Consider the following 14644-nt stretch of genomic DNA (forward strand, 5'->3'; position numbering starts at 1 on the left):
AATTGATTGTTTTTGTTGTATAGAATGAAGGGGAAAACGATTCAACAAAGTGTATCATATGATGCAATCAAGTTTGGCATCATGTGCTTCGCTATCAGCCGGATTGCCCTTTTAACAAGTTTTATCAATTAATCAACGTCCGATAAATACAGAGATCCACCATGCCAAGCAAGTTGAAAACTTCTGCTGTTTGAGCGTCTTCATCTCTTTTCTTCAATGTCTAAGCGTGTGCAATTGATGATCGTGATACCACCAATGGATTTTGTCATAATTTTTGCTTAATTTCATAGAAATGATTTTGCCAATAATTTCATACAAAATCATAATTTGACTTGAGACCCCAATAAATAAATTTAAGCTCCACCAACCATATTCTAGTACTTTCCAAAGAGAGGGGAATAAAAACCCTAACATCAAGGCCCTCGCCGGCAAACAGACCATCGAGGACTCTTCTCACATGTCGTAAGAAATTCTTACGTTAGAAATCGAACATGCCTTTCCATGATCAATGCAATCTGTGAAAATTTAAACTTCAGCTGCAGTTGGTCGTGTCTTTCTTTTTCTTGTTTGACCAAAACATTTGTTCTTCTGTGCACTTAACTCTGGACGGATTCTATAGATCATGGATCAGACCACGTGACGGTGTTCCAAGCACACATAAAATAGAAATTAACGGCTTTATCATGTATTGCATAATTTGATTTATAAGTACATACAGTCCTTATTCTTCAAGGAACCAAAAAAGGACACAGAGATATCATTCCTAATAAAGGACTCTAATATTTACAAAATATTTACATTCCTATTTTCCTAAAGATTACCCACGCCAATACATAACATTACCCGTCTTATAACAAACTTGTGCTTAAAAATAAATCAGAAAGCCTACATTTATAATCAGCCCCACTAACGAGGATATGGCTCAGTAATGTCTGAGTCCTCATTTATCAACACATCTGCATAATTTTTAGATTCATATGTTTTTGTTACTTCCATGGTGTCTCTTTCACTGTTATGCAAATAATATGCAGGTCTTGAAGGTAATGAGAGTGCGACAGAATGACTATTAAGCATCGAAACAATTGAAGCCATGGTTGGTCTGCTAGCCACATTTTCTTGGACGCAAAGTAAACCAATGTGGATGCATCTCATTATTTTGGTTCCAAATCCTGTCGCTAACACAGGATCTATGATATTTGACACCGTATCCTCCTTCCAGTTTCTCCATGCCTATAATAAAGTTGAGAACTACATTAATGAAAGAAAGTTCAAATACTAAGAGTTAAATCATAAGTAAAATTAAAAATTATATTCTTACTCACATAGGTTAAAAGGTGTTGCGAGTTATACATTAGTTAAAATGTAAATAGTAGTTTATTGTCCCACATTGGTGAAGTACATATGTAATACCAATTGTAACTCCTATATATACTCCACTTTGGAGATTAATGAATATATAAGAAATTCCCAAATATTATCATATATTTTTGGTATTTACCATGTTTAGTTTAATATTGGTATTTACCATGTTTAGTTCAATATGGCATCAGAGCAGTTCGCTCTTGGTGACCTGTGTGCTTTAAATTTTGTGCCCACATTTTTCGTGATTTCCTCCGTGTGAAAAACAGTGCCGTGAACAGTGGTCTTCTACAGTGCGTGAACAGCGATTGCTATAGTCTCTGGTAAATTGTTTTCATTCCGCTGCGTATCTTTTGTGCCTTTATTGTTCGTGATTTTGTTCAATGGCTCAATATAATCATAGTGTTGTTATGCATCTTGGTGGAACAAATAAATGGATAATTGATACTGGGGCCACTGATCATGTGACAAGTGATCCTAGAGTGTTTGATGAGTTATGTGATTATGTTCGTGATCCGTATATTACTAGTGCAAATGGAGCACTTTCCCCTGTGAAGGGTGAAGGCACTATCTCTTTGACTCCAACCTTATCACTGGTCCGTGCTTTACTTGTTCCTGATGTTAAGTGCAATCTTTTGTCGGTAGGAAAACTTCTTGATACTTTATATTGTTCTGCTCACTTCTATCCTACGTATTGTTATTTTCGAGATATTCAAACTCAGAAGATAATTGGTTATGGTAAAAGGATAGGGGGTTTGTACATCTTGACTATGGAGGATACTGTTGTTTCCGGTTCAAATAATCATCAAGTTTTAAGTGCTAAAGTGGATAACAGACATCAAATTTGGTTGTGGCATCGACGATTGGGACATCCATCATTCAGTTATATGAAACATCTATTTCCTTCTTTGTTTTGCACTTGTAGTGATTCAGAGTTCAAGTGTGAAACATGTGTCATGGCTAAGAGTCATCGTGCTTCCTTTCCTGTAAGTGATTCTAAAGCTACTTTACCATTTGATTTGATACATTCTGATGTGTGGGGTCCTGCAAAAGTTACTTCTAATGGATTCCGTTGGTTTGTTACTTTTATTGATGACTGTACTCGGGTAACTTGGGTGTTCTTGATGAAAAATAAGAGTGATGTTCCGTTACTTCTTCAAGAATTTTGTACAATGGTATCTACTCAGTTTCAGACCAATGTTAAGGTCTTCAGGTCTGATAACGGAGGAGAATATGTGAATCACACTTTGGCATGTTTTTTTCCGTGATCATGGTATTATTCACCAGACGACTACTCCGTTTACACCCCAACAAAATGGTCTGAACGGAAGAATCGTCAAATAATGGAGGTTGCTCGTTCCTTGATGTTAGATAAATGTGTTCCTAATCATTTGTGGAGTCATGCTGTTTTGGCTGCTGTGTATTTGATCAATCGTGTTCCAAGTCGGGTTCTTGATTTTCAGACACCGTTTGATGTGCTACAAAAACATGTTTCTCTTGTTTTTGTCTCAAAGCTTCATCCGAAAGTGTTTGGGTGTATTGCGTATGTGCATGTCTACTCTCATCAGCGGAGTAAACTTGATGCATGTGCTCTCCGGTGTGTCTTTATTGGGTATGCTAACAATAAAAAAGGCTATAAATGTTATCATCCTCCGACTCAAAAAACTTATATTACCATGGATGTCACCTTCCATGAGGAAGTTTCGTATTTTGTGAAGCCCTCTTCCGACTCTCCACTTCAGGGGGAGAGGAGGAGTGAAGTGCAGATTCGAAGAGATGATATGGATGATGTGTTACAGACAGAGTTGGGAACAGAACCTATTATTTTGCGTGATACTAATCAGTCGGCTACAGATGATGATCGGTTGCCTGTTGCGGATATATCTGATGAATTACCTTCTGATGATCGGTTGCCTGCTGCTGATATGTCTAACGAGTTGCCTGATGATGGTTCGTCCAGTGATGATTCTTCTAACTGTTTGGTACAAGATGGTGGCATACATGAGGTAAATTCTGACGATTCTTCTACTTATCAGTTGGCTCCACGAGCTAATCGTGGAAAACCTAAAGTACAATATGAGCCTGATATGCATGCCAAAGCCAAATATCCTATCAATAATTATGTGTCTTCTCATCGTTTGTCCCAACCATATGCATCTTACATATGTCAGCTATCTAGTGTATCAATTCCAACAAAATTGCAAGATGCTTTGTCTCACCTTAAGTGGGTTAATGCTATGAAAGTTGAGATGGAAGCTTTGGAAAAGAATTCTACTTGGGATTTGGTTCCGTTACCAAACGGGAAGAAAGCCGTTGGATGTAGATGGGTGTTTACTATTAAGCACAAAACAGATGGTTCTATTGATCGGTATAAAGCCAGATTAGTTGCTAAGGGTTATACTCAAACCTATGGGGTGGACTATCAGGAGACCTTTGCTCCTGTTGCCAAACTTAATACTGTGCGTGTTCTTCTGTCCTTGGTAGCAAACCAGGATTGGCCTCTGTTGCAGTTTGATGTTAAGAATGCTTTCCTTCATGGTGATCTTAAGGAGGAAGTGTATATGGATCTCCCACCTGGTATTGGAACATCTCCTGGAAAAGGTATTGTATGCAGGTTACGAAAGGCCTTGTATGGTTTGAAACAATCTCCTAGAGCATGGTTTGGGAGGTTTACAAGTTCAATGAAGAAGTTTGGGTATATCCAGAGTCATTCAGATCATACTTTGTTTCTAAAGCGACAAAATGGTAAGCTAACTGCATTGATTATTTATGTTGATGACATGATAGTGACTGGTGATGATCAAAAGGAGATACAACACCTTCAAAAGTACCTAGCTACTGAGTTTGAGATGAAAGAATTGGGTGAATTGAAGTATTTTCTTGGAATCGAGGTTGCACGATCCAAGCATGGTATTTTTCTATCTCAAAGGAAGTATGTTCTTGATTTGTTAGCTGAAACAGGTATGTTAGATTGCAAACCTGTTGATACTCCGATTGAGCAAAATCATCGTCTGGGCTTATTTCCAGATCAAGTTCCAACTCATAAGGAACGGTATCAGAGGCTTGTGGGGAGATTAATTTATTTGTCTCACACTCGCCCTGACATTGCTTATGCAGTTAGTGTGGTAAGTCAGTTTATGCACTCACCTAGTGAAGCTCATATGGATACAGTAACTCGTATTTTGAGGTACTTGAAGATGGCTCCTGGCAGAGGCCTGGTTTTCTCCAAGAATGATCATTTGAATGTCGAAGGGTATACAGATGCAGATTGGGCTGGTTCTATCACTGATCGGCGATCTACATCTGGATACTTTATGTTTGTGGGTGGTAATTTAGTTACTTGGAGAAGCAAGAAACAAAAAGTGGTGGCTAGGTCAAGTGCAAAAGCTGAGTTTCGTGGTATGTCTCATGGTGTATGTGAGTTGTTGTGGTTGGAAAAATTGTTGAGAGATCTTGGGTTTAAACACAAAGGTGCTATGAAACTTCATTGTGATAACAAGGCTGCTATTGAGATTGCTCATAATCCAGTGCAACATGATCGAACAAAACATGTGGAGATTGATCGACATTTCATTAAGGAAAAATTGGATGCTGGAATTATTATGTTTCCGTTTGTGAGATCTGAAGATCAACTGGCTGATGCTCTTACTAAGGCTGTGTCTAATAGTGCGTTTTCCGACTCGCTTGACAAGTTGGGCATCGTGACATCTTTGCACCAACTTGAGGGGGAGTGTTGCGAGTTATACATTAGTTAAAATGTAAATAGTAGTTTATTGTCCCACATTGGTGAAGTACATATGTAATACCAATTGTAACTCCTATATATACTCCACTTTGGAGATTAATGAATATATAAGAAATTCCCAAATATTATCATATATTTTTGGTATTTACCATGTTTAGTTTAATATTGGTATTTACCATGTTTAGTTCAATAAAAGATCCTCATCATTCTCACTACTTCGGAAACTGGCGATCTTTGTACCACTTAAGATCTCAAGAACTAACATACCAAAACTAAAAACATTCGATTTGACAGAAAAACGTCCATGAATTGCATACTCTGGAGCCATATATCCACTGCATGATTATATTCACCAAATTAAAACATGAATTTAGGATACTAATTTAGCTAGAATTTTTGGATACTTACTAGGTCCCCACAATTGTCTTAGTATCTCCTTGAGTTTGATCCATCGTAAACAATCGAGCCATGCCAAAGTCTGCAATTTTAGGATTCATATCTTCATCTAACAAAATGTTGCTTGGTTTAAGATCACGGTGAATGATTCGAAGACGAGAATCTTCATGAAGGTAAAGAAGCCCTCGAGAAATCCCTCCTATGATTTTGTAACGAGTTTCCCAATTCAAATGTCCACGATTGACTGGATCTAAATACAAGCGCGATAGATTGAAATACGATTCATAAGTTTTTCTTTTGTTGATACAATTTTCAGTAATATAAAATTGAGAGGAAATGTTATGAATTATGCCAAAAGGTAGTGCAAACGTACCAAAAATGAAGTGATTAAGACTTGTGTTAGGCACGTATTCGTAAATGAGGATTCTTTCCCCTGCTTTCAAGCAAAAACCTAGCAGCCTTACAAGATTACGGTGTTGAAGTTGAGCAACTAACGTGACTTCAGTTTTAAATTCACGTTCACCTTGCTCAGAATTCTTAGAGAGTCTTTTCACGGCTATATATCTTCCATTTGGTAGCCTACCCTGAAGTTTATAAAGAAAAAAATAAAAAGTTAGTTGGGTAAAACAATTTTTCATTAAATCGTTTTTCTTGTAATGTAATGTTTTGTTACCTTGTAGACAGCTCCGAATCCACCTTGTCCAAGCTTATTTGCATAAGAGAAGTCATCAGTTGCTGATTTTATAGTTTCAAAGTCATATTGCAACGACTCCACCAGACTAATGTCTTCCGAATCATCATCTGAAAAGTGACAGCTTAATCATAACATATATGTCCTAAAACGCTACTGAGACAAATGCATAATATATGAGACTATGTGACAATTATCACAATTGAACTTACTTTCAAGTTTTTGCTTTTTCCGCCGTCTCCTCACTCTTAAGGAAATCAATGTTCCGATAAGAATCATAGCGACAAAAACAACCCCAACAACGGCGATGATGATGATGACTGCTTTTGATATGGTACTCTTCTTTCCTGCTTAGCATCAGATGGGTGCGTTCATTTTATTGAGTGTCACATATAGAAAGCAAAGAAAAAAAAATTATTTGTAATTAAGACATTAAGTTTAACCATACCTTTTACAGATGGAAGAGTCACTAGAGAATCGGCGTTGGCCTCGTAGAAAATAGATGTCTCGAATCTCAAATTACAACTCGGCTCAAGAACTCTGCCTCCTGTCCTTCCACCACAACACTCTGGTATTTTTGAGATAGCCCCTTTAAGGCAATCACTGCAATTTTGCTTATCCAAATCTGGAGTGCACTGCACAAGTGTATATATTGTTTGGTTTGTCGTACTTCCTTGTATAATCGTATGTCCGGCTGCAAATTTCTTAAGAGAATCCCCCGACGCAGCTTTCTCAGTAAAATAATCCAATAAGAGATTGAGCACCAAATCGAATGTCTGGGGATCAGTTGCGTTAGCCGGGCTAGGCACAAACTGATAAGGCTCATCTTCCTGAATACCAAATATTAATTTGCTCGAGTATCGGACCGTGCAATGCACCGCCCATACGATTGCTTCGTCTTGATTCGAACAATTCGTGAGGAGAAAGGGAATGACTGGTTGACACAAGTGTGACAGTCGTTGAGGGACACATCTCCTCTGCACAATGCAATTGCGTTCACTTTGTCAGGGTCTTGCCCCATTGATGAATTGTAAAAGCCGGAATTGGTTTGATTGTTGGAAGAGAAAGAGGAGAGGAGGGTGTCGAGGTTTTTTTGGTAGTTGCCACCGTCTTCGTAGGTGCCAATGTTGGAACACCTCCAGCAGAATTCAGCTGTAGAAGTGCAAACGACGGCTCCGGCGGGTGCAAGAAGGTCCAAGAGAACGGGAACAATGAAGAGAATTAGCAATCTTGAGGAATCCATTACTGTTGTTCAAGTCAAATGTAGTATTTCATTATATTGTTATGGTAACCAACTTGTCTTCTGTTCTTGGTTTAATAGACAACCAACTAGCATGATGCAACTGCTTCGCTAATCATCAAGCCACTTGGGTTGTATTCCTATATCCTATACTACGTCAGGGAAAGAAGATTCAAACTCGAGCATAAAAGAATGGCATATATTTGCCCTCACCAGCTGATCGTACCCACATCGATCTACCCCAGTTTAGAATTTTGAATTGGTAAAGCTACAAAGAATAAAGGGAACACCTTGACTTTAACTCCATTACTGCCTCTGATGATAATTTTGTTTTTGTGCTTGTGGTACAATATTGCACAATCCCAAATTAATAGTATCTCCTTCGCTGTCCATGTCCATTTCTTAGTTGGTTACATTCAATAAAAATATTGAAATGACGGAAATTTTATGGATAAACAAAAACTAATAAATGAATTAAGGAAGTGCAATAAAAGAGTAATGTTATATTTATTGTATTTGTCATATTATATTTGTACCATCTTTCTAATAAGTATAGGGGCCAACACATGTAAGTCTCATATCATATTTTTAGAGATGAGACTCATATGTGTTGGTGGACCATACCTCTATTAGAGAGATGGTATGGTACAAATTTGTAGTAAGTGTATAATAAAAAAAAAAAAAAAGAGTTTTAATGAAAAGAGATTCTCCAAACTATCTCAACCCCACCCTTTCTGCAGCCAGCACACTCATTCCCTCAACCCTACCCTGAAATATTGTACCCAATCAACTCTCTTTCTGTCCCCCTAATTGTGCACCCGCCGTCACCCTCTCTGCAACCAACCCCCTCTCCTCTTTCCCCCATATCATGCCCCCCCTGTGAAGGCACTGACACTAGACCTCCTCCCTAGAAACCGGCCCTAAAAACCCATACCTCCCTTACCCGTTCCCTTTAACCCTCGCATAAAATCCTCCCATCTCTCTCTCATCCTTGTCCCATCTCTCCGTCTCTGCAAATCGCAGAAAACAAACCCTAAACCAAACCCCTAAAATCCCGCCTAAATCCTCCCACACTTCTCTCGAACACTCCCCATCTATCTCTGCAATTCCTAAAACAAATGTCCTAAATCCTATCTCAGACACCCCCATCTCTCTGCAAATCACACAAACAAAACCCCAAACCTAATCCTCAAAACCCTTTCTCTTAGACTCCCCATACCACAGAAAATGCATCTGAACTTTAGTTTATAAAATCGCAGGCCGCCTTCTCTCTTCCTACCTTTTAACAATTCACCAGTAAGATTATCTCACTAAAAACATATATTAGCAAAGCCAGTGACGAATGATGTGAAACTGAAGTTGTAATGAAAGGTTATATTAAGAAAGAATGAAAAGCCGTCTTTCAACAACTTGAAACCAAAATTTAAATGAATGGCCCTGTAACTAAGGTTATTGAACATGATTAACTATCCGCAATATGACAACTATCTGCAACCCTCAACCTTGTAACCTGAATCAAGTTGGTTTCACACATACCAATAGAAAACCAAAATATCAGTGTTTGGGGAAGTTACCTTATTTAAAATACCACTAAAAAACAGAGTATACTTTTAGGCAAATATTGTTTAAACACCCAATCATAATTCATGATATCTGCCAAAAAGAAAATACCTCTCGATTAGATTTATTTCGTTCACGAACTTTCTCCTTGACAAACTCCTGAGATGGAACCAAAAAAGAAAGTAAGTCACAACTGGTGCAAGTAGAGAGGAATGACGCAGAGAAAAGTAGGAATTTGTGAGCACACTACTCCTGCTTTAGGTTCCCAACTTATAAGGATGCTAACTTCATCATATAGCACTACCATTAAACGCTTCTTTCCGAAATTAAATTAAGAAAAAGATTCGACACTCACATGCCACAACACAATGTTACATGAAGGAATCTTACCATCACAACCAAATTGACACAAAACTTCTAACAGTCCTTTTGAAAGCGAAAGTCAAGTGATTAATCATATACTCATTTTCTGAAAAAACAAAAAACCCAACAAAAATATCTCCTCAAACCCGCTCTCCTGAAACTGCCCGTTCAAGCGACGACCCGAACAACAACGGCTGCAACTCACAGCCATGACCTTCAAATCGGCAGAGTCTATGACCCTCACACCCTTCACTCCACAACCCACAGATATGGAGCAATTGCAGCAGCCTTTCCCACTGCTTCAAATCGAACAACTGCAACACTCCAGCAATACCACATATATAATCTGGGTTTTTTTGGGTGGGGTGGGGGGAGGTGGGTGTGGGGTGCGGGGAAGATGTTTAGTTTTTTTTTAATAAATAGGGTAAATTATTATAATATTTTAAATACATAAAAAATTATTTTTTTGCCACATGACACAAATTTGGCAGTCATGTCAGCACAAATTTGGATCTCATATTTGCCACGTCATCACTCAACGGATTTTCTAACGGATGTATCAAATTGAAATAAAATGGTAAGTAAATGTATGAAACTGAAATGTTTTAAAGATGTTGCAAGGAATTGAAATCAACTCCCCTTCTTGTATAAGGCTTTACAACATTCATTCTTAGCCTTCACCTTTGTTTGTACCTCCTCATTCCACCACCAAGATTCCTTTTGGTGTGGGGCAAAGCCCTTGGACTCTCCTAATACCTCTTTTGCTACTTTTCGGATACAACTAGCCATGGAATCCCACATTTGGCTAGCTTCCCCCTCTCTATCCCACACACACTGGGTGATTACTTTCTCAACAAGCCATTTTCAAAGAGAAAGTAATCACCCTAGAAGGAGGAGGCATCAGAGGTTGATCATTTGGAGCTTCATTACGCGGTACAGCTCCAGAAGACGAAGGCAATAAATGCCTTTGGAACAAACCCACAAATCTCTGATGATCGAGTAAAACCTGACCATCAGATTCCTTCATCTGGTCAAGCTTCCTCTTCATGTTTGTAGCATAGTCATGTGTGAGCCGGTGCAACTATTTATTCTCTTGCTTGAGCCCTCTAATCTTCTGTTTGAGACTTATCACTTCAGCCACCAATGATTCAACTTGGCGGGTTCGAGCAAATAGGCGTTGGGCCATATTAGACACAGAACCTGCACACTGAACACTGAGAGCCAGATAATCCTTAACAGCCAACTCATCAGACCGTTTGGAAAGTAGTCTGTTATCTTTGGGAGTGAGAAGGTTCCTGGCTACCACCGCAGCGGTCATATCATTCTTCATCACGGAATCCCCAACGGTAAGAGGACTAGTAGGGGAGACGAATGATGGGCGCCATATGTTGTCTGGAGAAGGCGGGGCTGCCTCTTCAACAAGGTTCAAGTCAAAACGACGGTCGGAGGGGCCAGACATTTTCAAAGGTGTTGAAGAGAGAAGAGGTCAGACAAATCAAGATCTTAGAAGTGCAAGAATGGAGCTTCTACTGGTGGAGATTCAAGTGTGCTTTGGAACTTAATGCCAGCCCCTATAAAAATCTGCACTCGACGGAGCTTCAGAAATCGAAGAGCCGCTGCTCAGAAATCGAAGAGGCGTTTGCTTTCTTAAAAGCTGGGCTGCTCAGAGACCACGAGGGTTGATCTCAGAAATCGAAGAGACGTTTGCTTTCTCAAAAGCTGGGCTGCTCAAAGACCACGAAGACCGATCTCAGAAATCGAAGAGGCGCTTGCTTTCTCAAAAGTTGGGCTGTTCAGAGACCACGAGGGCCGATCTCAGAAATCGAAGAGGCACTTACTTTTCCAGCCTTGTCAACACCTGTCACACGCACACTCAGCTTTGCGGAAATTATGGGCATTCTGTCGAAGATTTCTGGTGAAGTAGAAAACACATGAATCTTACTGTTCAATCACCCACTTCCCACACGCAACAGTAGCTCATGGGTACCACATATAACTTTGCCAAAGTTCTCTGCCAAAGTTGAGACACGTGAAGCTTGCAACTCCCACTACATCGCTCTGACCAAGAAGGGTAAAAGAATAGCAAAGAAACAGCACTAACAAAGTTTAGACACATAAATTTTGAAGGTCTAGCTACCATATTATTACCCACAAAGGTAAAGGAACAGTACCACTGCTGGATAATTGGAAAGTCCCTGTGTGTCAACCTCTGTGCTTTGTGGCAAGGTAGACTAGCAAACATGCCCAACCTTTACTCACATTCGAGAAAACACTCCCAACAAGATTGCTTGCTCCAAAATCAAAGAGGCACTGCCCTCTGAATCTCGAGAGCCAGACTCCCAACATGATTACTTTCTCAAAAATCGAAGAGAGGGTAAAGGAACAGTACCACTGCTGGATAATTGGAAAGTCCTTGTGTGTCAACCTCTGTGCTTCGTGGCAAGGTAGACTATCAAACATGCCCAACCTTTACTCACATTCGAGAAAACACTCCCAACAAGATTGCTTGCTCCAAAATCGAAGAGGCACCGCCCTCCGAATCTCGAGAGCCAGACTCCCAACATGATTACTTTCTCAAAAATCGAAGAGAGTGTAAAGGAACAGTACCACTGCTGGATAATTGGAAAGTCCCTATGTGTCAACCTCTGTGCTTCGTGGCAAGGTAGACTAGCAAACATGCCCAACCTTTACTCACATTCGAGAAAACACTCCCAACAAGATTGTTTGCTCCAAAATCAAAGAGGCACCGCCCTCCAAATCTCGAGAGTCAGACTCTCAACATGATTACTTTCTCAAAAATCAAAGAGACACCGCTTTCCGAATCTCGAGAGCCAGACCCCCAGCAGGATTGCTTTCTCAAAAATTGAAAAGGCATCGTTCTCCGAATCTCGAGAGCCAGATCCCTGACAGGATTGCTTGTTCGAAAACCAAAGAGGCACCACTTTCCCAACTTCAAGAGCCGGATCTCCTTGGATAAAGCTTGTCTGTAATCTTCACACGCAACATCAGCTTTCCAGATACCACAAACCATTTTTTCAAAGTGCTCTGACAGAGTTAAAACATGTGAAGCTGGTAGCTCCCACTACCGTGCTATGACCAAGCAGGGTAAAGGAATAGCATTACTACTTGTTGTTTGGGAGACTCCTATATATGTCGACCTCCATCCCCAACGGACAGGCAGACCTGCAAAAATGCTCAACCCTTCCTCATATCTGAGAGGGCACTCTCAACGAAGCCTTTTGAAATATTCAGCTTTCTTTCCCCCCGATAATACCTCTGCAAACAAGCTATACTAGAGCAATAATATCTCATATCATTAGGGTTAAAAGCAAGAGTATCCCATATCATGCTTTTTCCCTGTCTTTTCCTTTAGCCTTGTTCTTACCTGCAAGACAAGAAGAAAGAGAGCAATCAGTCAGCACTTGGAATCAAGCTTCCAGCCAGGAACTGACTGCTTGGAACCCCTTACCTGATTACTTACCTGGCATTGCTCTCGAGTACTCATCTTCAACATCTTATGCTTCCAGGGAAGATACCGCATCTGCCTGAGGAACAAATAGGGCAAGTGAGAAGGATACAAGGAAGCATGTGGAGACAAGCGTAACAGCACACGTGCCGATACATCCACTACTCTGTCAAAAGCAAAAGTATCCCATATCAACAGGGTCGAACGTACTCTAGATTTGATGGACTTGTTTTGACCCTCAAATTCTTCAGTCGACCTTATACTCTGGAGGAAACCAGAAAACCCTCCAGCCCAGTTCAAGAATAAGCCTGTGGAAAGTTACTTCTTCAAAAGCAAAAGTATCCCATATCATCTCTTCTCATTTTTCTTCTCTTTATCCTTCATGCTGCCTGCAAGATAGGGAGAATGTGAACAATCAGCCAGAGCTCTGATTGCTTACCTTGTCTGTCATATTTTTCAGCAGATCCCCTAGCTCGGCGACTTGGGGGACTCCTACTACATGGTTTGTATCGTGCTTGACCAAGCCTGAAACTACAAGTAAGCTTCAAGTGAAATTGATACATTACCTTGTGCATCTCCACCAGTTAAAGATATCACCCCTGGATGGAGGAAGAGTACTTCCAGAGAAGATGCCACATCTACCTATGAGACAGATAAGGCAAGTCAAGACGATACCACACTCCGGTACTTAGAAGTTTCGTGATTACGAGATCATTCTCCCACAATATTTTCTAATGTCATTTGTACTAAATCATTCACTTGTACTCACTAAAGGAGAGCTTGAACCTATGTACTTGTGTAAACTCTTCACAATTAATAAGAACTCCTCTACTCCGTGGACGTAGCCAATCTGGGTGAACCACGTACATCTTGTGCTTGCTTTCCTATCTCTATCCATTTATATACTTATCCACACTAATGACCGGAGCAATCTAGCGAAGATCACAAAAAGCGACCGTTTTCGCTACCTATGATCTATCTTGCAAGAGAACGGAGAATTAGATGGAGATCTCAACCATAGAATACAAGCAGGATGGATGAAGTGTAAGAGTGCATCCGGCGTGTTGTGTGACCGTCGTAGGCCACTAAAGCTCAAGGGAAAATTTTATAGGACGGCAATAAGGCCAGCGATGTTGTATGGCACAAAATGTTGGGCGATGAAATATCAACACGTACACAAAATGGGTGTAGCAGAGATGAGGAAGCTTCGTGGGATGTGTGGGCACACGAGAAATGATAAGATTGGGAATGAGGATATCCGAGGTAAAGTAGGAGTAGCCGAAATTGAAGGAAAGATGAGAGAAAATCGGTTCTAGTGGTTTGGACATATGCAAAGAAGGCCTACTGACGCTCCGGTTCGAAGATGTGACTACGGGACAGAGGTTTAGGACCGAAGGGGTAGAGGAAGACCTATGAAAACTTTGGAAGAAACCCTAAGAAAAGACTTAGAGTACTTGGATCTAACGGAGGACATGACACAAAACTGAACGCAATGGCGTTCTAGGATTCATATAGCCGACCCCACTTAGTGGGAAAAGGCTTTGTTGTTGTAGTTGTTGTTTTGTACAAGTACCTAAGTTCCTAATAGTATAATCCATCAGAAAAATACAAACATGCATATGCTTAACGACCATGAGAAAGAAGCAGGGTAGTTCCAGTAAAATGAAAGCAATGACCACAAAAGTAGGAAAATGAAGATGCAAAAAATGCAGAAAACCACCAAATACACATTCATTTTGGTTTGTCTAGAACCAAGAATAAGGCATACTTTTCCCCAATTGTACAAATTTAGATTTAATCGAAGGCCACCAGAGTGGTAGTAGA

At 40.0% G+C, this 14644-nt stretch overlaps 1 pseudogene; it reads right to left on the reverse strand.

The window, feature by feature from the left end:
• Positions 1-5511: 5511 nt before the first annotated feature.
• Positions 5512-7484, reverse strand: LOC114825731 (cysteine-rich receptor-like protein kinase 26; annotated as a pseudogene).
• Positions 7485-14644: the final 7160 nt, after the last annotated feature.

This window comes from Malus domestica, chromosome 07 (genome assembly GCF_042453785.1).
Source record: "Malus domestica chromosome 07, GDT2T_hap1".
NCBI classification, from domain to species: domain Eukaryota; kingdom Viridiplantae; phylum Streptophyta; class Magnoliopsida; order Rosales; family Rosaceae; genus Malus; species Malus domestica.